General features: G+C 38.3%; 1 protein-coding gene across 3 annotated transcripts in view; it reads right to left on the bottom strand.

Annotated features, from left to right (window-relative positions):
- The window catches only part of sox5 (SRY-box transcription factor 5), a 198,928-nt gene that overhangs the window by 160,438 nt on the left and 13,351 nt on the right, over window positions 1-25,139 (bottom strand). Inside the window, exons 1-2 of one of the 3 annotated variants that reach the window (XM_056235813.1) lie at window positions 8,055-8,122; window positions 229-299 (exon numbers count right to left, since the gene is read on the bottom strand). The exons of 1 other annotated variant lie outside the window; for it this stretch is intronic. The gene's annotated coding sequence lies outside the window, so the exon portion shown is untranslated. Of the gene's footprint in view, window positions 1-228; window positions 300-8,054; window positions 8,123-25,139 lie in introns of those variants that run through there. One more of the 3 variants, XM_056235812.1, reaches the window with a different exon arrangement.

The raw sequence follows: 25,139 nt of genomic DNA, 5'->3' as shown, positions 1-25,139 counted from the left end.
TAGTGTAGCCATGGAAACTACTAGACCATGATAACAATGATTAGAGGTGTCATGATGACAACAATACGGCACAGAGCGATAATGAGTCTTTGATAAGCACATCGCAGCCATTGTGAAGCAGTAATTGATTTGTTTACCAATACAACAGACTTTGCTTGTTTTGGCCGACAACAATGGGGTGTCCTTGCACAAAAACGGGGGAAGAAAAAGAGTAAAAATAGGACTGACCTACAAAGGATGTGAAAGAGATGAGTGCTGCTCGTCTTCAGACCACAAACCCATTGGTGAGCAACTGAACCCTGGGGATGAGAAACAGAGCCAAGGAGAGAGGTGAATTAAGAAAGAGAAAAGGAGGAAGGCATCAAGTTAAAAGTTAAATCCAATATGTCTGTCTTTTTCTTCAATGAAACACAAAAGGAGCAATTTTTAGAATGCTGCTCTTTTCCATACAATGAAAGTGGATGGTGACCACAGATTTCAAGCAGAATTTTCACAAAATAATGTCTTAAATGTCAGTATTCTGCACACAAATTTATCAGATGACTTACTTAAATACAATAAAATAATCATATTGACCACTTTTACCAAGTTATGGTGTTTTTTTTCTTCCTTTTAGGAGATTAACAGCCTCTATTTTCCATTCACTACCTTTGTATGGACAGCAGCATGAACATACAATCTTCTTTTGTGTTCTACGGAAGAAAGTCACACAAGTAATTATTTTTTTTATTTTTTTTAAATATCAGAAAATGGTGAGAATTTTCATTTTTAGGTGACCTACCCCTTTATTTTTTTGTTTTTTTTTAAATATTAAACAGCGGTCCAGAAACAAACTCAAACAGATTGACAGAGACCCTTTCCACAGGTGGGAAAGGGAAGTCTACAGCATGTGCACACACACAAACACACGTATGTGTTTGGGGGGTTGAAAGCATGTGCATGTGTTCACCTGCGTGTTAAGAGCTCTGTTCTAATCTTTATGGTAATAAACTCTGCCGGCTACTTGGCTGCCGGCGCTGCAGATCAGGCTTTAATAGAAAGTAAATGTGTTTGCGGAGAAAGGGGAAGAGTCACTTGAAATGGGAGTAATGTATTCCTTATTGAGTTGTGTGTGTGTGTGTGTGTGTGTGGTGCCACTGGGTCAAGTGAAGCTAGGTGATGCTTATGAGCCTCTCAACTAGTAGCAATCACACAAACACAGGACTTTTAACCTGACACACAATGTGTCATTCAGATTGAATATTTATATTAATTAATGTTTGCTTAGGTAAGCTTTGCCAATACAATTGAATTGATCATACATAGCAGAGTCTTTTTTTCTTTTCTTTATGCTACGGCAAGAATGATACCTCAAATTATTTTTTGAGGACAGGTGTGCTATTACTTTTGTTCAGACTTGACATCCAGCCAAAGCACCTTACCATTATGGTGGCGAATTTTGCACGGTCAACATTTTTGAATTTTCGCTGATGAAATCCAGTCAATTTAAAAGGAATCCACATGATTAGGAATGTCAAGTGAGGGCAAAAGATTTCCCCATGAAGATTTTGCAACAGGTTCCAGTTGGTCACGTTGATTTGCCGCGTTGACCAAAAGAAAGCTGCTTGGTTTACAAGAGACTTCTGTGTAAGCTGTGCTTCATAAATCACTACACTATCGACAACAGACAATGGACCGTTTTTAGCCTATGATGGTACAGTAATGGTAAGTAATAACTTGGTACTTTGATATAACATCATTACATTTTTTATGTGGTTTACTATTTTTCCATTTTAATCACTGTTTTTAATTATTATTTTTAAAAACTTGTTTTTTTTATATATAATACTAATCATTCATTTTAAGCGTCCCTTCGGTGTGGCAAATAATTATTTTAAACAACATATATTCAGTCATCTCTCAATTAATACAATTTTATGAAAAACTGCATGCATAATAATTAATATTTAGAGTTGTCAAATAGCCATATGTTTAGAACTGATTGAATTGGTTCAAATACCATATTCATATTTCACGGTATTTACATGCCACTCTACAAAAAAAATGTACCATGCCCAAAAACAACACAGTAATACCAATACTTTAAGTTTTAAAGGTTCTGATAGTCAGTTACACCTCTTCCCAGTCTCTCTCTGCCTTATCTCGCGGTCATATAAACCTCACTTAGACACACAAACAACATCAAGCACATGCACACAAGATGCTCTCTATTACACACCCTCGTGATTCACACAAAGCAAACGTACACAAGACAAATTGCACAAAGTCTTAACCAGCAAACTGGGCTCCATTCACTCCAGTTTTAAAAGGTCACCACTTTCTCTGGCTAAGCGCCCTGTGTCTATTGATAATTTTATGCATAAACAAATGGCAAATTTGTGCCACATAAATATGTATTAGCAATTAATAATGTCCTGTGTCTGTGGCGATGCCAGGTGCATGCGAAATCAGCACGGGCACTCTGCAGAGCTGGTGCTTTTGTTTTCCTCCAGCTCTCTCAGGGTTGCCACAATAGGCGCACAATAGATGCACAATGGGCACCCGTAACAGGGCACCATGCCCCTGAGACAACGCCAGGCTCCCTGAATGAGCCACCATCACCTGGGCAGAGCCAAAACAATGCGGGCATCACCAGACAGCTACGGGGGTATTATTGAATTAGCAGCCGCATTGTGATTAAGGGTTTAGAGGGGCATTTAGTGGTTTTGCTTTTTAAATAATGATGAATTTGACGACTGAGGCAGCCAGGGATATGCCAGATGCACGCATGTGTGCGTTTGAAGGAGAGATTGAATTTTAAAATACACGGGCACATGCACACACACACCTGTTTCTTCATGAGAAACACCTGGAAGCTGTCTGTTCGGTTTTTACCTTGGTGTCACAGAGATCTCTATGTCAGTGTGAGCGGTAACGTGCACGCACAGACACGGCTACACAAATAAACAGATCTGATTTCTTGGGCAGGATTGTTCACGACATCGCAATGCCATTATTGTCTCACACAGACAGAGATGAGGGACAAGACGGACAGAAAGCACAGCTCCTCTGCCACTCTAGTGTTTAATAGGATCAGATAAACACAATGGCTTTAATAAAGTGACCAGCTAACATCATACTGAAATTAAGAGAGAGAGAGAGAGAGAGAGAATTAAAGGGTAGAATGGGGGATTGTGAAAGCATTTGTATCAGACATAGCGGATGACAGAGGGGCTTATTTAGGGAAAGAAGAGGATTACCAGCCGCCAGCCTGCAGTTGTGCTCCTCTTCGACTCTCTATAATCACTGTGATCATAAGATCAGCACAATTCAGCTCCGCTAATAATGCACACACACACATCTGCCTATTCATTTCAGCTCTAATGCAATAATAGCCCTGAAACATCTGGTAATGAAACTCGCTGGAATCAAGATGGGCGGATTTGCCGACATCTGTCCCTCCGCTGGCTCCAACCTGCTCTGGTTCTTCAGGCTTAAAGGCAACATGAAATGAAAATTGACCCTATTTACTGTTTTAACGCACATTACTGGTCTTATTGTGCACAATTAATCAGTGCATGTTATTCTGAAGAAAACTAAATGTATTGTTATTTTATCTTTAGATGTCATATCCTCTCACTCTGAAACAACATTATTTTTCCAATGACATCACCTAGGCCACACAGGCTATTGTATAATGTTAAAGTCAACATGAAACACTTTTCCAAACCCATTTTAGTTCTGTAATCTGATGCATTTCTGGAGGAAAACAGGATATTCAACTAGAAAAAAAAAAATGTAGGGCAGAAATTTAACCATTAGGAAATAATTGGATTTTGATAATACGCCATTAAAAACCAGGAGCCAGATTCATGCCAACAAACACACACAATGCAACCAAAAGCTAGACGGCTGGAGTGCCCCAGACCTTCAGGGTTCAGTTACCTGAGTACCTCCACCCCCTTCTCATCTCTCTCCCCTCTTCCCCTGGAGTCCTTTAGGCCGCGAGGGCGACTTCCTGTCCCACTCCCCGGGGTTCATAGTAGGGAAAGGAGGAATGACACAGCCCATGAAAGAGCCATTGTTCATCGAGGTGGTCCCGGTACTGTCTGAGGGGAGGTGGCTAATCACAAGGCGGGCCACAACGGAGGGGTAAATATTTATCTGCTGGGATGTAAACGACGGATCATGTAATTTAGCAACAGGCCGTTCCTTCCTGCATGGTGATGATGTTTAGTCTTGAGTAGGAGAGGGAAGGGGTGTTAGTCAGTTTGATCAGAACCTGCCTATCTCAGACACAGAAGCGGTTGGTTATCACTGATGCATCTTCACACTAAAACTGAAGTGTATAGGTGGCTAAAGTTAAAGTTGTTTTCAACTAGAAATATTTTCAGGATGTTTTTCAAATTTTTTTTCACTATTAACATTTTAAAACTGGTAGGAACATCCTATGGTACAACTTGGTGGATAATTTGTCTTTTGGTGGCGTTTAATTCATACTGCCATTACTGGATGTTTAGAAATTTAAGTGTCAGAAATTTGTTACAAGTTACACGGTGAAAAACTGTCAATTGTGTAACATCGCATTATATTTAATCTTACAGTTAAATATTGTCAAATTTATGTTTTTTGCAAACAAAAACTACGAATTACCATATAATTTTGTGGAAAAACAGTAAAAAGACATTCCCAAAAGTCCCTGACACACACACATATACATATATATATATAAATATTAGTAATATAAATGTGCACTATTTACCTCTACTATTTAATCTCCTGGTAAGATTATAGGCCATGTTTTATGGATGGACCACTAACGATATACTGTGATTATAATTGATCTTAGCATTAATTAATAATAAAACATTCTTTCCACCCACACACACAGCAAGAAAAACAAAACAAAATCTTACAAAACACTTGCCACACACTCGTTGACTTCCTGTTGCTGTGTTTGTGCTCCCATCATTCGCAACTTGACTCTGGTGAACCAGCAGGCCAAGGACACAAACCACGCCAGACCACAATTTCTCCTCCTCAAAGATCAACTGATACTTCTAGATTTTTAGATTTGACCATGCAAACTTCACTGTGGTATTCTGGGTGGTTGCTTGAATGAAGGTTATCTTAAAAATGAAGGTTCTTTATTGGCATTGATGGTTCAATAAAATAACCTTTAACATCAATGGAACCTTTTTCATTGGACAAATAGTTCTTTATAGTGGAAAAGGTTTCTTAGATTATTACAATGTTCCTCAAACTTAGAAAAAAAAAAAAAATTTAAGAACTATTTCACAGAAAGTTTCTTTAGGGAACCCAAAATAGTTCTTCTATTGCAACGCTAAGAAAATTCCATTTTGGAACCTTTATTTTTAAGAGTGTACAATAATCTAGATGGGTCAGATCCCTCATTCAATGCAAGTCAATGGGATATTTTTTGAAGATTGCATTGCACACCAGGGAAAAAACGCCAGATTTTCATCAGACTTTAAAAGGTAGTAGTAGCACAATTGGTGTGAGACAAACAGCACCCAGTCTTCACACGGATGACAGCTGTCGTTTTAGATGTCATGAGGCTCAATCACAGGGTGAAAGAACTCCAACACTTAAAAAGTGTCTGTGACAAGCTCAATTAAATTGAAGCCACGATCATCCTCATGTCTGCATTCATCTTTCGGTCAAGATCTTTATTCTGTATATATATTTCACTTCCTTTCTGTTGAAATAGTTTATCCTCTTACTATATATTCTCTCTCTATCAGTCTCATCTCCTTGTCTGCCATTTCTCTTCTTTTCTAACTTCATTTTCTCACTCTTGCCTCCTCCTCACCTCTACTTCTCCTTCCTTTCTCTGTTCCTTTATCTTCTCATCATCTCCATTCTTCCTCCTTTTCTGTAACAAAAAAAAAAATAGGTTCTTCCCATTCTGTCACTCTTGTTTTTTTCCTACTCTCCTGCCTGTGTGATGGTGCATGTGAGTACAGTGCTCATGTTTAGGACTTTCCGTGGGTTGACAGCCGTTTAATGCTGTGAACTGTAGCCAGGATTCAGGATGTTTTTTTTTACCCACAGTCTCAGTCAAACACAGACACTCTGACACAAATGTAGCAATTTTACATACTATAGGCTTAATATACACCACTATTCAAAAGTTTAGGGTCGAAAAAATTGTTGGTACTGTAGGGTTGTGTTGGTATTGTAGGTATAAACCCAAAAACAAAAAAACAACAACAACAACAACATGGAGAGGTTTGCAATACAGATGTCTTATTCAAAACATGACAATGTGTAGCCGTCGCCCTGGACTACTGCATCTTATGAGGCAGAAACATGGTATGTGTGGCTTTATTCTGCGCTGTTGCCTCCGCCAGTTTCAAAACATGTCTCCGTTATATTGTCATTTTCTTCTCGTCCAGCACTTCGTCCACAACACAAGTCTGACGTTTAAGTTTTACGTGGCGTGAGAAAGTCACAAACCACGCAAAGTCCGATCAGAGCAGTCAGACTGAAACGGATTTCCAGAAATGCGATTTGAACAGGATTTCAAACCACATATAAATGTAACTCGAAACAGATTAGTAAAAATCGAATTTGTGATTTTGGGCCCTTCACACTTGGTAAATCTGATCGAATTTAAATCGATATGCACAAAAATCGGATTTGGACTGACTGTGAACGTAGCCTTATTTTAATTTTATTTTTGAAGTCTCTTATGCTCACCAATCCAGCATTTATTTTAATTCATACTGATTAAGCAATGTTGTCCCCACAGTATAAGTCAAGCTAAGAGATGTAAACCCACACAAAGAGTCAAATAAAGATCAGAAACTTGTGAAAACAGCGATGGCAAACACAAACACGGCTGGAATGTGGTGTTCAGAGTTGTTCAGGAAGCTTTACAATGCTGCTTATTGTGCTGAATTTAAGTAGCAGATGTTGTTATTGATGTCATAATGAGATAAAAGGTTCCAAATGACTCTCTCTAAGGAATAAAAAAAGCTAAATATAATTTGAATCGACATAAAGAAATTAGACATTCCTGACCTTACAAAACCAGAGGACGAAAGTACATCTCTGCCCCATGTACACAAACACACATGCAGGGAATATGAGGTCTGTGTGCTGAAGTGACCTTTATCCAGGGTCATAAAAATTGTCAAAATGTCCAAAAGAATTATATTTTATATCGAACATTATCTATATATATATATAAAAAAAAAGTACTCGCCAAGCACCAAATGAGAGTAAAAATCAGCGTTGGCCAGTATATGAAACGGTATCACTCGCCAGTTGGCGGCTAACATTTGTATGAATTCTATCAATGCATGAACGTGAACAAACGTAAACAAATGTGTACAAATGTGAACGACGCTCAGAACAGTTGAGGGGCCAGCGCTGCGTTGTCGTAAAAGATTATGCCTTGACAATTTTTTATATTCAAGTGCAAGAAGATGCGAAAGTTACTCATTTTGTTACTCGCACGCTGTGTGGAAAGTTTTGTGTGCACAAACATTCGAACCACATGCCCAAACAGCCTCGTCTCAGACAGCGCATGAATACTTAACTGAGCTCTCTTTCACATCTTCTTGCACTTGAGCGGACAAATTCACAAAATAACATAAAAAAATTATTACATTTCTGTACCTGAAAACTACTGTCAGTTTTTGCAAAAACAGTTTCAGGGCCAGTACATTTTCTTAAGTTACCGACCATTGGCAGGTGTGGCAAAAAGTTAGTTTTAGGCCCTGTATAATTCAAAGAGGTTTGAATAAGGGTTACATTCAGGGGTTAGGGGATAGAAAGCCTAGTATAACCACAATAAAAGTCCATGTAAAGTCCCCACCACTCTATGTATGTATGTGCACTTGTGTGAAAGAAAACAAGAGACAACTGTAAGACTTTGACCTTAAACAACGTTAAGCAAGACCTACAACAAGGTGTGGAGGACACAAGTGTGTGTGTATGTTTGAGTTTTACTGTGGAGCCTGGACAGAAATCTGGCACAATGGCCCCGTCAGAAATAGCCAGCTGATATGTTGTTTGTGGTCATGACCTGCGGTAGGTCCTTTTACCTGCTGGGATCTCCTCCCACCCTGTCTGAGTCCCTCTATAGAGGCTGCGGCTCTTAGGTCCCTGGTAGAGAAAAGAACAGACAGACAGAGACTCTGATCAATACCAGTGCCTCCTCTTTGTGGCTGAAATCAAAACCTTTTGAGGTGAATATTTCTCTTTTTGAAAGACGTGGTGACGTCAATAGATTCAGGTAACTGACTCGCGATGTGGAGGAGAATGCTTGAGAGAATGAAAGCAAGAGAGGTTTTCATGCACTTGGACTGGTTTATGGATTTCTTTTCTTTTAACGGTGTATGACCCTCAAAGAGTCCAAAATGCTACTTAGACCAATTCAAATCTACTCATAACACAGCCAACCAAGTATGAGAAATTATCACTACTTAGTTTTATGAGCAGTAGGCCAGCAATAAATCTGCAGGCGTGATTTTTTATTTATTTATTTATTATTTCTGCTCAGGCATTATTGTATAGATTAAACAAAATACAGTTTGATCTACACTCCTTTCAAAAGTTTGGGGTATGGAAGTGGTTTAAGAATTTTTTTTAATACTTTTATTTAGCAAGGATGCATTAAATTGATCAAAAAAGACATATAATAAATGTTACAAATATATTATTTAAATTAAATGCTGGTCTTTTGAACTTTCGATCCATCAAAGAATCAAGACTCAATATGCATCACAAGAATTTCCACATAAATAAAAATTAAGCAGCACAAGGGTTTTCAACATCGCTAATAAGAAATGTTTTTTGGGGCAGCAAATCAGCATATTAGAATGATTTCTGGAGTATATGACACTGAAGACTGGAGTTATGATGCTGAAAATTCAGCTTTGCCAACACAGGAATAAATCACAATTTAAAATATATTTAAATAGAAAACAGCTATTTTAAATTGTAAAAATATTTCACAATATTACTATTTACTATTTTTATTGTATTTTGATCAAATAAATGCAGCCTGAGCATAAGAGACGCATTTAAAAAAAAATCTTACAGACTTGAAACTTTGTGAACCTTGAAAACAGTAGTGTAAAAAAAGAGAGACCGGATTGAAAGAATGGATTTAAATATGCTCAAATAAATCATAAATATATAACACATATGGCTTTATAGATTTTATCACAAATTCTGTGTGGGCCTGCTTATAGTACATTTATTAGAGGGTCAATCCCACTGGAGAAACCTGGAAAAAGTCTCTTGAAACAAGGACACGACGACACTACCCCAAAAACTCCCTACACTCTCCATGTTGAATCTCAGTCTCTCCATTATTTGATCTAGGCTGTTTGCAGGTGTCTCTCGTGTTTAACCACTGGAGTATAAGGTAGGTTGGACAAGAACAAACATTTCAGCGGTGCCGAATCCCACCGACCCCTCCTCTCCCTAAGACTCATTTTAATTCCATCTCAGCATGGTAACAAACACTCGTTAAAGCAGATTAATTCCACAAGAGGATTACGCTCCATATTAGATAATGAAAGAGAGAGAGCGAGGGAAAGAAAGAGAAAATAATCACGTAAAGGGATAGATGGTGTGCATTTGATCCTGGGGAACAGAGAGCTAATCCAGGTGTAACACATGTAGATGAGTGTGTGAGAGAGAAAGCACACAGTGGTATTAGGAACAGCTGGCGTCGGTTTAGCCTCTTTGTCTTCATTGACATTGGGAGGACGACAACAACAACACTGCCCCATAAAATGGGAAGTCTGATGACAGTTGCTGCTATTGACACACTGCTTTTAGATGTGCGTGTATGAGAGGCTGTGACTCACAGCTTGCACGGTGTTGCACTGTTAATGTCGTGGCGGTTCTGGCACATCTGGGCTATTTTCTCCAGTATGTGTCTGAAGATAGTGTGAAAAATCTCAGGCAGGGAAAGTGAGTATAGGCCCTTGTGAGATCAGTTCCTCAGGTTAGAGGGCCATTTTTCAAATGCCAGTGGCTTATCTCGACTGTCACAGGCTAAACGTGTCCGTTTGTGACATTACAAGAACAAGTGTAAGTCTCCAGAGTTCAGCTTCGCAGTCAATTCGGTCCCCACATTCACAACGCTGTGATGTGTAACACAAAGCTTGGGCCGTTTCAAAAGGGGGAAAAGTCCATCTGTAAATCAATTATGGCATTAAGCTGGAAGCTAAAAGTAAAAGAATGCAAAGACTGAGTTTGTACATGTAAACATGAGCCAGTTCCATAAGACGGCTTAATTTTATAAGTATGTTTACAATCCAGATAGCTATCAAAAATCAGCTTAAATAAATGTGTCAATGCAAGAAAACAGCAGGGTTTGTTTTTATTTTTTTTATCTGCATGTCAAAATGTGCACAATGTGACAATTCTGATAAACGGAATTACAGGCAAAAATGTAGGAGGGTCAGTTGGTTTTGCTTAAACAGTCTTTCATAATTTAAAAATAAAACATTTTAAGATACACTACCGTTCAGTTTGGGGTTGGTAAGATTTGATGTTTTTCAAAGAAGTCTCTTATGCTCACTAAAGCTGTATTTACTTGATCAAAAACACAGTAAAAACAGTGATATTGTGAAATATTACAGATTAAAATATCAGTTTACTATTAGAATATATTTTAATTTTTTGTTTATTCATGCGATGGCAAAGCTGACTTTTCAGCAATCATTACTCCAGTCTTCAGTGTCACATGATCCTTCAGAAATCATTCTAATATGCTGATTTCTTCTTATTATCGATTTTGAAAACAGTCGTGCTGCTTAATTTTTTTGAGGAAACTGTGATACTTAAAAATAATAATTCAAGATTCTTTGATAAATAGAATGTTCAAATAAACAGCAATTATTTGAAATTGAAATCTTTAACATTTTAATTAAGCAATAAGGTACAAGAGGCTGTGCTGTATCGTGAATTAGTCACGGCTGAAGGGCATTGTTAGGCACGACGCGAAGCGGAGTGCCTGCATCCCCTTCAGCCGTGACTTATTCACGATACAGCACTAGCCAGGAGTACCTTATTGCTTTTATAAAACGGTTACCACACAATACAAATATTAAAGGGATAGTTCACTTTGAAATAAATTTTTGATATGTTTTAGCTTACCTCAAGGCCATCCAAGATGTAGGTGTCTTTGTTTCCGCAGAAGTTTCAATTTTGATATTTTTAGGTCAAACCGTTCTTGTCTGTCAGTCATATAATGCAGGTCTATAGTTACCACCTCAAAGAGCATGCACAGAGAAGTCCAAATTAAACATGATTTAATGACTCGTAAATGTAAGTACACATTGATGGCCTAAGACACGAAACGAGCGGTTTGTGTGAGAAAACGAACAGTATTTATATCATTTTTACCTCTTGTAACGCATAGACCGAAGCGCCCGCGCCCTCAGATCACTTGGACGTGACTGTGGTTACAAGAGGTAAATACGATATAAATACTGTTCGTTTTCTCACACAAACCGCTCGTTTCGTGTCTTAGGCCATCAATGTGTACTTACATTTACGAGTCATTAAATCATGTTTAATTTGGACTTCTCTGTGCATGCTCTTTGAGGCGGTGACCATAGACCTGCATTATATGACTGACAGACAAGAACGGTTTGACCTAAAAATATCAAAATTGAAATTACTGCAGAAACAAAGACACCTACATCTTGGATGCCCTTGAGGTAAGCTAAAACATATCAAAAATGTGTTTCAAAGTGAACTATCCCTTTAAAGTAAAAAAATATGTATTAGTGCAACTTTCATGAAGTAAAATCACTAAACGCCTTCCTTCCGCTAGAAAAAAAAAGGTAGAAAAATAGAAAAAACTTAGGAACTGTTCTCAAACTTTGTTTCATTTTTTTTTACAACACAATATGTGATAGTTCATTTTCCATTTATTCCGTTATTTTTTCTCTGCACTTATAAATAAAAAAAACCTTACTAAATAGTTACATAGACAAAAACACAAGGGCACATATTTTGATAGGTCTTTAATCTATTTTATTAATGTTATAAATTTAGTTGCTAGAATGCTGCCTAACAAGATAAAAAAAATTTCATTGTTGTTTATTTAAATTTATTTGAACATCTCCGTTTATTGTGCATGCATTAAATATTTGTTTCATTTCATCGGCTCCACTGTGGTGATATTCGACGCGGTTCTCTTTAGTTGGGGCTCAGCAGTGTTATGTTGATACAGGTGGTTGCTAAAGGTGTTGCCCAGTGATAAATAGAAGCGTTGGGTGAAGCGGTCATAGCCGTGTTTTATCGTGAATAAAGCACAGCTATTGACCAATCAGAATCAAGTATTGAAACTAACCATTTTATAAATGTCTTTACGGTTACTTTTGATCAAATGCATAATTTCTAAATATTATAAAAAAATTCTCTCTTTTTTTTTAAGCCCAGGAATTGGCTTGAGTGTAAAACAGGGATGTTACTTCTCGGAATGTTGACTAACTGGTATAAGACAGTGTATGTAAATGTCAATGTCAAGAGGACACAAAAATACACAATACAAAGTCTGAGTTCATTTACTCAGGAATAGGCCGCCACGCCTCTTTAAATCCCACCCACCTCAGCAGAAAAACATACAAAGCATAAGTAATCAAATAAAGACCTCCTGCCTCTTGTCAAACCCCATTCCTAGATGAGTGAGGGAATGCACAAGCCAGGCAGAAATAATCAAATCAAGAAGGCGGCCTATCCGGCACAAATGGAAAGTTTCCTGTCACACGAAGTTAGCTTTCCATCATGTCTGTCAGATTTCACGGTTTGAGAGAGAGGCTCCGGGACTAAATCCCTGATTCACTTACAGAGGAAACCGTACATCCTGATTGTGTTTTCTATATTACGGTAAAAAGCCATTCATTCTGTATCACCTTAGTTCCTTATTCATAAACTAAACAGGAACAGGTTGGAAAAACAAAAGGAAAAAGACTAAAACGTCATCTTAGACATCTGTTTTGTGCAGAAGCTCATTTCCAGATTTTTCCCGAAAGGCATTAAAGAGCTAGTGAATTTTGGTCACCATTTACCATGCCCATGTGTTATCCGAAACCCGTATGACTTACTTTCTTCTGTGGGACACGACAAAAATTTTTTTACAATGAAAGTGAATGGTGACTCAGGTTTTCAAGCAAGATTTTCAGTGAATAATGAAGATTTTTGTCTGCTCCACACATAAAGCTAACATACAGCTTCAGATGCTTTGGAATTTGGTTCACAAGTCTGGACTTTATGATACATTTATGGTGTCATTTTTGATGCTCGACAATTCTGGTCACCATCCACTTTCATTTCATTGTCAGAAAAAGAGTAGCATAAAATGTTCTTCAAAAATTCTCTTTTTGTGTTTGACAGAAGAAAGTCAAATGGGTGTGGGACATCATGCGTGTAAGTAAATGACAGATTATAATTTTTTGAGTGAACCGTACCTTTAAACACAGTCGTTTGCACAGCAGACTGTGCTAACATCGACATATGTGACCGAATCCAGACAAATGTTCATTCCACATTGCACAAACTCTGGAAGAAAGATATGCTGTCAAGACACAGAGAGAGAGAGAGAGAGAGAGATTCTGAGCATGCTGAGAAAATGTAGCGGTAACTAATTGTTATCATTACGCATGTTTGAAAAGTGTTTTCAAACAAGTAATCAAAGTCTGCCACTGTAATTAGCAGACACAGCAGTGAGTGTGTTTCCCTCCACTGTTCTTTTCAAACTGAAAGGCATTAGATATATCAGATCCTTTTCCCCAATGGAACAAAACCTGTACACTGCGTGCATTGTGAGGGAGAGACAGCTTGACTGAAAACAAACTGACACAAACCATTTGAAGCAGAAAAGAAACACAACAACCTGTCAAGAGCAAAATGCCTCTAATTTTTCTGTCATCTGCCAGCAGTTTAACAAGAGAGGAGCGTTTCTACCCCCTCAATTTTCCCCCTGGCCATTTACACACACTGAGAACCAAACAAGAGGATGGGAGGGGAAGAAATCTGCTCGTTTTCTTTCTCTCTCTCTCTCTCTTTCTTTCCTCTCCCCTATATTTTTCACTTTCCTCCTATTCATCTCATCCTTTTCATTCTTTACATTTTCTTTTCCATCAACTCACCACGACACCATCATTGGGAGCTCGTGGAGTTTGTCGGTGTAGAATTATCCCAGTGACTTGAATCTTTTGATTCTGTTCTCGATAAAGATCCACTTAGATTCTTTCACTGATTCATTTCTGTAGCTTACACTAGATGCCCACAAACAAACCTTTCACTGAATCATTTACTTAACATGGTGATGCAATCTTTGGGCCTAATTTTATGTTAAAATTGCATATAAAATTTCAGCCAGATATCTGTCACACATACATAAATGAAACAAGTAAGATTTCTAATAGTACAGATAAACTGAATGTTTTAAATACAATAACCAGGTTTGTATATGTATCATTACCAAATCCAATTAGCTACAGTCTCATACATTAACTTACTGAGTATACTGCATGTTCCACAGCTATCTTAACCATTCATACTTTTAACTGAATAAATGTAATTGTTTTCACAATCAACAGATTTATGCTGATTCTAAGCAATTTGAATAAATGCTTTTTGAAGTTTTTTGAGTGCAGAAATCCTACCCGTTTCATTTATGTACTACTGAAAAATATGCATCACATTAAGTTTATTAGTTTGTTTATTAAGCCTGTGTGATCCAAATGAATGGAAATTCATGCAATTTGAATACAGAAATCTTAAATTTAGACTTAAATATTTTTTTGAGTGCAGATTTTTTGAGCGTTCAATAGCGTCGTTCATGAAGCAAGTCTTGTTGTCCCTTAAAGGTGCAATAGGTGATTCTCTACAGAAATGTTTTGTTATATTCTGATAGCAATCACTAGCAGTCTTAATGTATTTTAATAAATATATATCGTCTGTGAAAGGCGTAGGACCATAAAATGTTCGTTCAATCATTGCATTCGAAAAAATGTGCCATGTGTTCCCCGTCAGTCAACGTGTGTTCGCATACACTGTGCAGCCTGTTCACGCACACATCATAAGCGCGTTTCACGTACGCTATGCAGACAGAGCGAGAATGGCAGGCAAACAGACAAGTGGCAAATATCTACATTTCAGGTTTGACAGTACAGTTCTATATACCGCTGACTTTTCCCTATGCAGATAATTCGACAGATAGTGTCGACTGCTGCTATGTCCTAGTATAATCGCATATGAATAAAGCTGAAATACAGTGGATATCCTTTATGTCAACAGGTCAACTTGTTAACTGGAGTCATTTCACAATCACATAGTAATGTATGCAAGCAAGTGCTTCTGTTTCTCCCCTCACTGTACTATAAAGTTCTCTCACCGGTGAATGACACATGATATAATCCAATAACGTTGTCTCTGGTCGTTTCGCTTCTGTTCAGGTCTGTGCGCGTTCATGTGTTTTGGAGGGCGATTTGCAGGGAGGATGGGATCGTATGCTTTCAATGCTCGAAGGCTAAAGTTAGCTTTTCCCAGATCACATACTGCACCTTTAATAAAATTTCGCATGTCTGCAGACCTAATAAAAGACGTGAGAAATTTTACTAATTGAAATAAAACACAAATATTAGGTGAAAAACTTTCTTTCTTTTTTTTTACTTTTAAAATTTGTAATATTACCTTGGCAACAAACTGAAATAATTTTAAGTTGAAGTACTAAAATTACTAAAACAAAAATTATAGCTGAATACAAATATAAAGAAGTTTTTTTTTTAAATGACAAAAGCGCACAATTTTTTTTTACTAAAACTTAAAATACAAAAATAAATATAATATTATTAAATACTATAATAATATATTAATAATAATAAAAAAACACCGCTCATATGATAGCAAATAAATAGTTTTCCTCGATTTGGTTAAAGACAAACAAACAACATTCTTCACTTTCATTCAGTTGCTGTGCAGATTCTCATTCATGTTTCATTTGTTGAAAAACAAGATCTCATTCAATGATTCTCTGATTCCCGTTCTGACTCAAAACACTGATGTTCAGTGAAGAGAGTATTTGTTCAGTTCACCCGATCAAATTATTCTTTACACACTTGACTATTTGTTCACAATATACTTTGAAACGTTTCACAAGGGAGAGACTTCAGAACCAAAAAGATTTGAGTCAGAGCATAAGACTTCATTCAAAACCACTGATTTGTCGGAAGGGTTGCCGTGATCCCGAGGGTGTAGAGGTCTGCTTGTGAGGCAGGTTAGACATCGGGCCCTGTGTTTACGTTCCAGGGGAACAGAAACACTAATGTGGAGGTCTTCTGACTGCACCAGAGACAGTGTTTATGTTAAGGCTGTTGCTCGTCTTTCTAAAGCACATTACACTGACTGTTGCTGTCAGCTTGTGTTACTTTGCCTCTTTAGTGGCGCAGGAATTGGCTCCGACAGCCAAGCAGGGCGGATGAAATATTTAACTCTGCACCGTTAAAGGCACAACTCCGCCTTTGTCCTGTGAACTAGCCTTTTGTAACATTAGCATTGAGACAATGAGACCTTATGCTGAGGAGATGATGGTGAGCAAAAAGTCTGTGTGTGTATCTGTCTGTCTAGCCACAGACTTGAATGCAAGTAAAAGCAATAGTTCAACAAAAAAATTAGCATTGTTGTTCCGAACCTGTATGACTTACTGTACTTTCTTATGTAACTCAAAAGAACATATTTAGCAGAATATTTACGCTGCTCTTTTCAATTCAATAAAATCAATGTCCAGAGGCTGTCAAGCTACACAAAGGTTAAAAAAGCACCATGAAAGTGGGTCATATACTACTGTATTGCAAATAGCACTCAAATTTTTATCAAGCAAGCAAAAAGGTTTACAAGGTACAGGCCATTGGTTACTACATGCTGTTGTTGTATGGAAACAAGTTGCATGGACATCTAATTTTGTTTGCTATAGAGTTTGAAATTACATGGAGATTAAACAACAGATTTTTAATTTTTAAATATGTGATGGCCTGTACGGTCTGTTTTTCTCTAAAATGTAGAAATCAAACAAGGCCACTTCCCCAACCTTAGGCCGCATGTCCACCAAAACATTTATAGTCAGCTGAAAATGCCAGCACTTTTCTGAAAACGCCTTGCTGCGGGTGCTTGAGAGCACTTCGGCAGCGCAGCATTTTTCTTCCTTCCAGTTGAGGTGCGTTGGATGCTATGATATGGAATATCCATGGAAGTATTACTAGTATCTGATTTCGCAGACAGTGCGTTTCGGAGTATAAAATGACGATACAATGTAAAGTATTTTCTCTGGCTCTTGTTTTAAATGATTGTGTTCCGTAGTTGTGCTTCTTGTTGTATCTGTTGCAGGAAGTTTTGGGTTGCTGTTGCAACAGACGATTGAGCTCGGTCCGAATGAAATTTCGATCGGATTAAAAAGGGGTGTTTAATTCCTTTTGTAATCCGATCGAGAGAACATGTAAACACTTGATGGGATTGAAAACCGAAACTGAAGTTGAAATAGCGTCATGACGCATGACGCGCGGAACGAGCAGTTCTTCCTGTTGAATAAAGTGTCATATAAATGAGTGTCTGTCCTGTAATTCTAAAATTCTCCTTTCACTCCACGTCTGTGAAGTGGAGCAGAACAACGTCCCACCAGTCCTTGTTTCGGATTCTCCTCCACAGACGACTGATTTTGGGTGCGCGAAGGGGCATTTTTACTGCGTGATAAATATAAGCAGCACGACACAACGGTTCATATTGTCTACAAATATTAAATATTAAGTCTGCTGTTTAAAACAAATAAAGAACCAATGTAGGAGAATGGTTATTATGTGCAAACAGCAGGGAACTCTGTATATTTGTGCAGTGTGCGCATGTCAAAAAATATATTCCGATTTGCAGCTTGTGACATATAAACGCGCACATCAACCCGATCACATGTTTAGCGTTCATGTAAACACTACGTTCGGATTCATCAATCGGAGTGAATTCAGTCCGATTGAAACAAAAGTTGTGCATGTAAACGTAGCCAGTGATGAGTGCTGCGTTTTACCCAAAGTTGAACATTCTTCAACTATCGGAGACAAAAGAAAAAGCTGCGAAATAAACTAGCAGCGCCTCGTCAAAAATAGGGCTGTGTGATAAAGCGCATTTCGAATTTGATTTCGGCTTCCAACGATAATGAAAACAAGATAATCAAGTTAAGACGGCAGCGGCACGCTTTCATTCTAAGCCAAAATTAACATCCAAATCAGCCGAATAAGTGAGCATTGTAAAATACAGTCTACTGTTGCTTAACTGCGGGACGTGCTTGATATTAAACAGTGTTATTAAAAGCACATTAAGCCACGAAAGAGACGCTGTTCCCTAGGCGGCCTCTTGTGTGCGCGCTCCGAGACATGGTGGAACGCGAATAAGCAGATACAAGCCTAAACGGTCAAATAGCCTACACACAAATGTATCCTCGTAAACACAGTCGGTTATGTCTTAGGTGAATGTAAACACTGAGAAAGAGTACGTGTGTAACGGTTTATTGGGTCTGTGCAGCTCTTAAAGTGACAGCAGCCACATGAGTGCAAGAAAAGACAGATGAAATCACGGACTGCTCTTGAATTAATAACTTGTTTTAAAAAAGGATTAGTCTATACCGTATTTAATGTATACAGCAGTGTTATTTTATATTTGATTACTTGATTCAATTTCTGTTGTAGGCTATTACCTATCTGAATACCACTGTTAGTACATCTTCCTGAAAAACCTAAAGCACTGTTGATTTAATTTGTATTTTTGTTCTGCTGTATTTTTTGTCAGTTTTGTTTGTTAATTTATTCATTTCTTTGTTCTTATTTTATTGTTGACTTTTTACTTGTCTTGCTTTGAGGACTTTTTACTTACATTAATTAACCTAGTATTAGTTTTTGCTGAAGTGTCGATAATTGTGAAATTTCCCTGACATTTAAAATGACTTATATCATGAAATAAGACTTTGATCATATCACCCACTAACAATTGTGTTAAATAATTGTGATTTCAATATTGACCAAAATAAACGTGATTATGATTTTTGCCATAATAGAGCAGCCCTATGAAAAAAAATACACTAGCCTCAGGGGGGGTGGGGGGGTGGGGTCCACCACACTTTGGTGGACACACAGCTTTAAACACTGTTACAAAGTTCACAACTGGCACAGTCAACCCTGAAGCCTCTGAAACACTCGCTTTTAGCTACAGCTTATCTACACTTCTGAGAAACTTCCCTTTTTCTTTTTTATACATGTGCAAGATACCACACAGTGCAAATAAGATTAGATTTCTTTCTTTAAGTGTTCATATTGCTTTAAGCCTTGACATAAACATTGATGTTTTGCAAGTACTGTATGTAGGGGTGAATTCAAGTTAATTGGGAAACTTTTCCCCATGTCATATCAATGGTAAAAAAGCGTCCCAATCAATCTGAATTCACTCTATGTGAAGATGTGGAGATGTGAAAGCACTTTCAGGTGTTGTATTGACAGTGTTGTATTATCACGTGACTCGGCTCGAGAAACAGAATGCCAACCAACATGACCATTGTTTAAAAGGTTAAGAGGGAAAAGTAACTAAACATCACTGGGATTCAGCACTGGGATTCTGGGCAGTTGCAATGTTTGGATAAGTTGATGTTCTTTGTATCTAGTTAATTCAAACGGTCCAAAAGTCAAATCTGGAATTTTTTCCCCATTTAAACCTGAACAAAAAAAAATAGCATTTTGAACATTTTTAAACATAAAAAGCGTAAGCTATTTCAGATTCTGCACTACGTGTGTATGTAACACGTGAGTTCCTAAGATTACAAAATGACTTTTGTTTTATAAATTTAACTTTTTACTCAAATAGTTATGCTGATAATACAATTTATAATGGCCAAAATTATAGAAGACAATTTAATATAAAATTTGGAACTCAACTCACTGCATTAAAAACATATGCTTTAGGTGGACATGACTAGAGAGAGAGAGAGAGAGAGAGAGAGAGAGAGAGAGAGAGAGAGAGAGAGAGAGAGAGAGAGAGAGAGAGAGAGAGAGAGAGAGAGAGAGAGAGAGAGAGAGAGAGAGAGAGAGAGAGAGAGAGAGAGAGAGAGAGAGAGAGAGAGAGAGAGAGAGCAAAATGGAAGAGTTATACCAATACAAGTGGCATAACATGCAAGTGCGTTGCATCTAAAGCTCTGGTATGGCTCATGAGCAGCATGAAAACACACTTAACACCTTATATAGGGCAGATTCACCTGCTGCTCCTATAACACGTTGGCAGGATTACAGCAAATCATAAATTAGAGGAGAAATCTCAGTGATCCAGGAAAACAGGAGTCTAAGTCAGACTGCTCCGATTCTGTCACTATAGCACACAGGTTAGCAAGAACAACAGAGTTGTGCTCAGCCAAAGTGCTCACACCAGCTTCATCTGTCCAAAATATAATACCGGCTGGCTACAGTCCCTTCTCGATAATAAATAGCATACAAATGCAACACACATACCCTCCAAAACTAATGTGGATGACAGCGCTGGTTACCCTTAATGAGGTTACCCTTAATGAGTAATTGATTTCTCATTAATGAGTCATCAACAGTCGTGGGTTACGTTCGTTTGGGCTTGTTAGTGGTTGGCACCCATAGCACAAAAACTATGACCGCTTTATCATTAGTGAGTGATGTTGTTTATCTGCCTGTGTCTGAAATCGCCCCCTATACCCTTAAATAGGGCACTGTTTGAGGGGACAGCCATTTGTAGCATGTCGGAAACCATAGAGGACCATCGAGTGCACTCATTCAATCCCACAATGCACCGCAATAACGAGAATACAACTGATGTACACTCAACGGCTAGAGAATACCCATAGTGCACTGTCGCATCGAATGAATTGCCGCATCTGACCAGAAGATGGCGCCCGCAGCTGAATTTTCCATCCATTCATTTTCCAAATCGCTGGTCCAATGTGGGTACAACGTAATGTCATTCAGGTATAAATTCCTTTTTAATAGATTATTCAATTGTTTAATGTTTATATTAATCCATGACAGGTTTCGAGATAAATCTTTTCATTACTACTGGAGCTGGCAGTTTGCTAATTGTCAAATGATTTTTAAACAGCAAGCACAAATGCGCCGAATTCACTCACTCGTTTTTATTTACTCCAAGTAAATTATATTAGTGGACTAATGTAGGGAATTTGTGAATGAGGGTAAAGTAGGCTATTTTGAACATAGCCTCTGTCTGTCAATGCTATGGTAATCGCTGCTGTGTTTTTTTGAATGAGCGCTGTGGTGTCCGAAGCATGTAACGGTGTTTTCACACCTGGCTCCAGCCCATGGTTACTACATGCTACATGCCCTTTCAAAGAAATGTCATATGTAGACTGCATGATGTGCGTATGCCCCACCACTCAAAACCAAGGGTCGCTTATTTTGGGCATGTTTTTCAGACCAGGTTGCTTATTTTTCTAGTGAAACTTGGCAACACTGGTCATCAATATGTAATTAACAGAAGGGCAAGGTGTTAAATGTTGGTACTGTATAGTTAATAGGCAATGTTTATTCTAATTTTTGTTCTTGTTGTGCAAAACTTTCTACTGGGCAAACCTACTGGTCACCATAGCAGAGACACATATATGCATATTTGGACATGGGCTCTGTGGGCATCCGTATGAGTTGATAGCCAGAAGGCCAGAAAGAAAGAACCACAAAGCGATAGATAGCCAGAATAGGCAGAACAAAAGATAGTCAGACAAATAGAACAATACATGGATGGACGGACAAATGGACTGATTTCAGGTTTTGCTGTATTCACTGCAAACAGCATCAGTGGACCAAAACACTTATGATTTGCCCTGAGTTAATAATACTGTATGGAGTATGCTGGGGTCAATGCTTAGCCGTATGCATTTGTGTTCAAGTGTATCTCTATAGATGGGTCAGCTGTGCTCCTGTGACAGCTTCCATCCTGTCTCCTTAACCTTCCTGGACCAGCTCCGTGGCAGCTCTGAGGTTTAATCAATGCAATGGAAGTGACATTTAGGGCCAAATCAAATTAGGTGGAAATGGAGGCAAACGGCAGGACTACATTAAGTGCCGCCTGTATTAACACACAGGTCAGACACAGGATCCATCGCCACATGTTGGCCACCCGCCCATTTACGACACCCTGTACCAGAGAATATGCATCACGATTAAGACGCTCACTGACCCAGGACGCATATAGCACAATGCCTAGAGCGAGATCTGCAGGAGTGATGGCGAACAAACACATGCATAGGAAACTGTCCATATACAGTATTGTTTCATAAAGGCTATTCACACATACAGTCAGTATTTGGGATTGACAAGCACATTATAATTTTTTTAGCCCAATGAAAATATTTTGTAACATTTAAATAATATACATCTAAAATATTTTAAATACCTTTTAAAAGTATTTTAATATTTGTTAAGTATATTTCTTTTAATAATATAAAATTATGTTTTAAATAAATTTAAAGATTGAAATAATTAATCAGAAGAAAATAGACATTGATCCACAACTATGTATTATCTAACTCTTTATGGGGGTTGAATAATTAGCAAAATAACTTTATTGTGAAATTGATGGTTACTATATAAAAGTACTTATAAATTGTCATACAGCCCTACGTAGTTTAAGTATAACCGTAGTTGTACTGTAAAACAGGAGTGATCACCATATTCTGCGTCAACCTGTGACTGAACATCCTGTAAAACATTAGAAAGAAAGAACAGGTGACTTTAACCAAGCAATGAGGAATTACAGGATCGAGCATGTGCTCTCTTTCTCTCTCACACACACACAACGAGAGATGTTCTCTTTTTCATAGTTTTTCTTTGTGTCTCACTTCAAAATCCACATGCAGGGCCAAAATACATGAAATATTCATAAAGCGTATAAAAGAGTGCTATCAAACATTCTGATTGTTCAGTGTCTGTCTCATGGGCATAAAAAAAGATCACTGGGTCAGGTCAGACTCGTAAAATAAATCACGTATGACGGGAAGAAAGCAGCCTGTAAACGTCCGACTCATTCTCAATTTGCCTGATTGAAAACGGCCTGTCAGACCAAATGCTGACATGCCAAATGGAATGAAAAAAATAATAGAAAAAAAAATTCACATAGGCTTCTGGTGGGCTACAAGAGAAAACGAAGAAGTTGAATGAACAGAAACAGAAGTAGTCTGAAAGTCCGGCTCAAGGGTACCAGACCCTCAGGCCCAAACTCGTGCTTAGGATTGAGTGTCTCACTTTGAAGGAATGCATGTCAAACTTCCTTCAGTCTTTCTCACTGCTAAAGAAATCCCACTGCATCCAATTGCAGAGAGACGGGAGGGTGTAGTGAGCGATAGAGTGGGGATGTAGGTAAGCAATGCTGCTGCAGAGATACATATGTCTGCATCCTAAGGTAACAAGTAGAACTGCATGCCGTACTGACAGCTGTCAGTGTAACCTGTCTCAGATTCTCGTTACACACACGGCATGTCAATTAGAAGCCAGTTTGACCTGAGCAAGACTGATTAGATGCCTCATGTTTGCACCCTGAATGTCAGTTTGACCTAAACCTACTTCTGAAGAGATAACACGCCTGCTTCACTCACCTAAGCAAACAACAGCCATCAAGTTCAACATCTAGTTTGTACTAGTGGTCGACCGTTGTAGGTTTTTTTCCGTTTGCTGATGTTCAGGAGAGAATGGTGGCCGATTGCTGATATACAGTGCATGTATGATATGTGTTAAAACAATTTCACCACTTTAACCACATATCTTCTCTCTGAAACACTGACCGCCAAATTGATGTCAGCAAACCTAAATGCTAAAAAATTATTTATGGGCAGAGGCATATCTTTCAGGTAGTGAGGACATTTTGTGAATAAAAAAAAATAAAAAATTTGAAAATGCGATACTGTGAATTCTTTTGTGAACAAATTTATTGTTATATAATTGATAAACAGTTTTTTATTTATTCTGTTATTTTCTGTAGAAAAACAGACATTGTTTTTTTTATCTGTTATGTTGTATAAAGGATAATACTGTTTATTCTGTTATACTTTGTTAGTGAATACATTTCCAGTCATCTGATTTGATGAAACGCTAAAATCCGTTTTAAAAGTACAGTTATTTTCACTTTGCTTATGTGTGCTGCGTTCCAGACAGAATATGTGTGCCACCATTATGTTCAGTTAAGCTTTAGCTTCTTTTTTATGGACTTTTAGTTTGTTTCTCTTCTGTTACCCGTTTCCTTTGTTCTAGTTTCCCGCAACTAAACAGTCGTCAAGGATATTCATTTAATGAGCACACCTGTCTGTATTCTGTTCATTATCTATTTTCTGGTATTGTTTGTGCTTGCACGCTGTCTTGCATCATTGTGGATTGCATGAGTATACTTTGTGTTAATAAACACACTTCTATCTCAATCTTCTTCATCATCATTGGACTAACATGTGACAGAATACCAGACCCTTAAAACTCATCAACTTAGCCAGTAAGAAGCTTTCTATCTTTAAGTTCTCCTACAGATCCAACTTTGATGATGAGACCATCAAGTCTTTTTATTGGATGGTGGTGAACTTTTACAGTCCCCTTGACTTACCAGACATGGGAAAAGGAACCTGGAGAAAGGGGATCCTCTGTTGTCTGCAGTGCGCATACCCACTGCTGATGGAAGCGTTGTCGACCACTGCAGAGCCTGAGTACTTGCCCATGGAAGGAAAGGAGCCTGAGCCCACCGCAGAACTGGAGACCGTACTGACGCCCACCACAGACCCTGAGCCTAGGATGCTGGTCCTGCCCAGCTCCAAGACTTCAAGACTTGTGGATAAAAAGTCCACCCTGCCTCCCTATCCCACCTCCTCTGCCCATATCAGTCGCTCCTTCAGCCCGCCTTCACTGACGCCATTCAGTCCCTCAGCTCCACTGTTGGAACTAGACTAAGTTGGCTCCACCTCGGATCTTCTGGACACCAGCTCTACCTTGGAGTGTTGATTTCCTGGCTTCGCTTCGGGCAGCCATTCCCGTAATTTAACCTCGGCCCATCGACCAGACGTCTCCACCTGGGATCGTTGTCCTCACGGCTCCACCGGGCTCCCTCGTCCCTCTGGCTCC

Source organism: Rhinichthys klamathensis, unplaced genomic scaffold (genome assembly GCF_029890125.1).
Source record: "Rhinichthys klamathensis goyatoka isolate OS25496 unplaced genomic scaffold, OSU_Roscu_1.1 h1tg000430l_1, whole genome shotgun sequence".
NCBI lineage: Eukaryota > Metazoa > Chordata > Actinopteri > Cypriniformes > Leuciscidae > Rhinichthys > Rhinichthys klamathensis.
The sequence above is the reverse complement of the archived record's forward strand: the minus strand, read 5'-3'. Positions and strand labels throughout refer to the sequence as shown.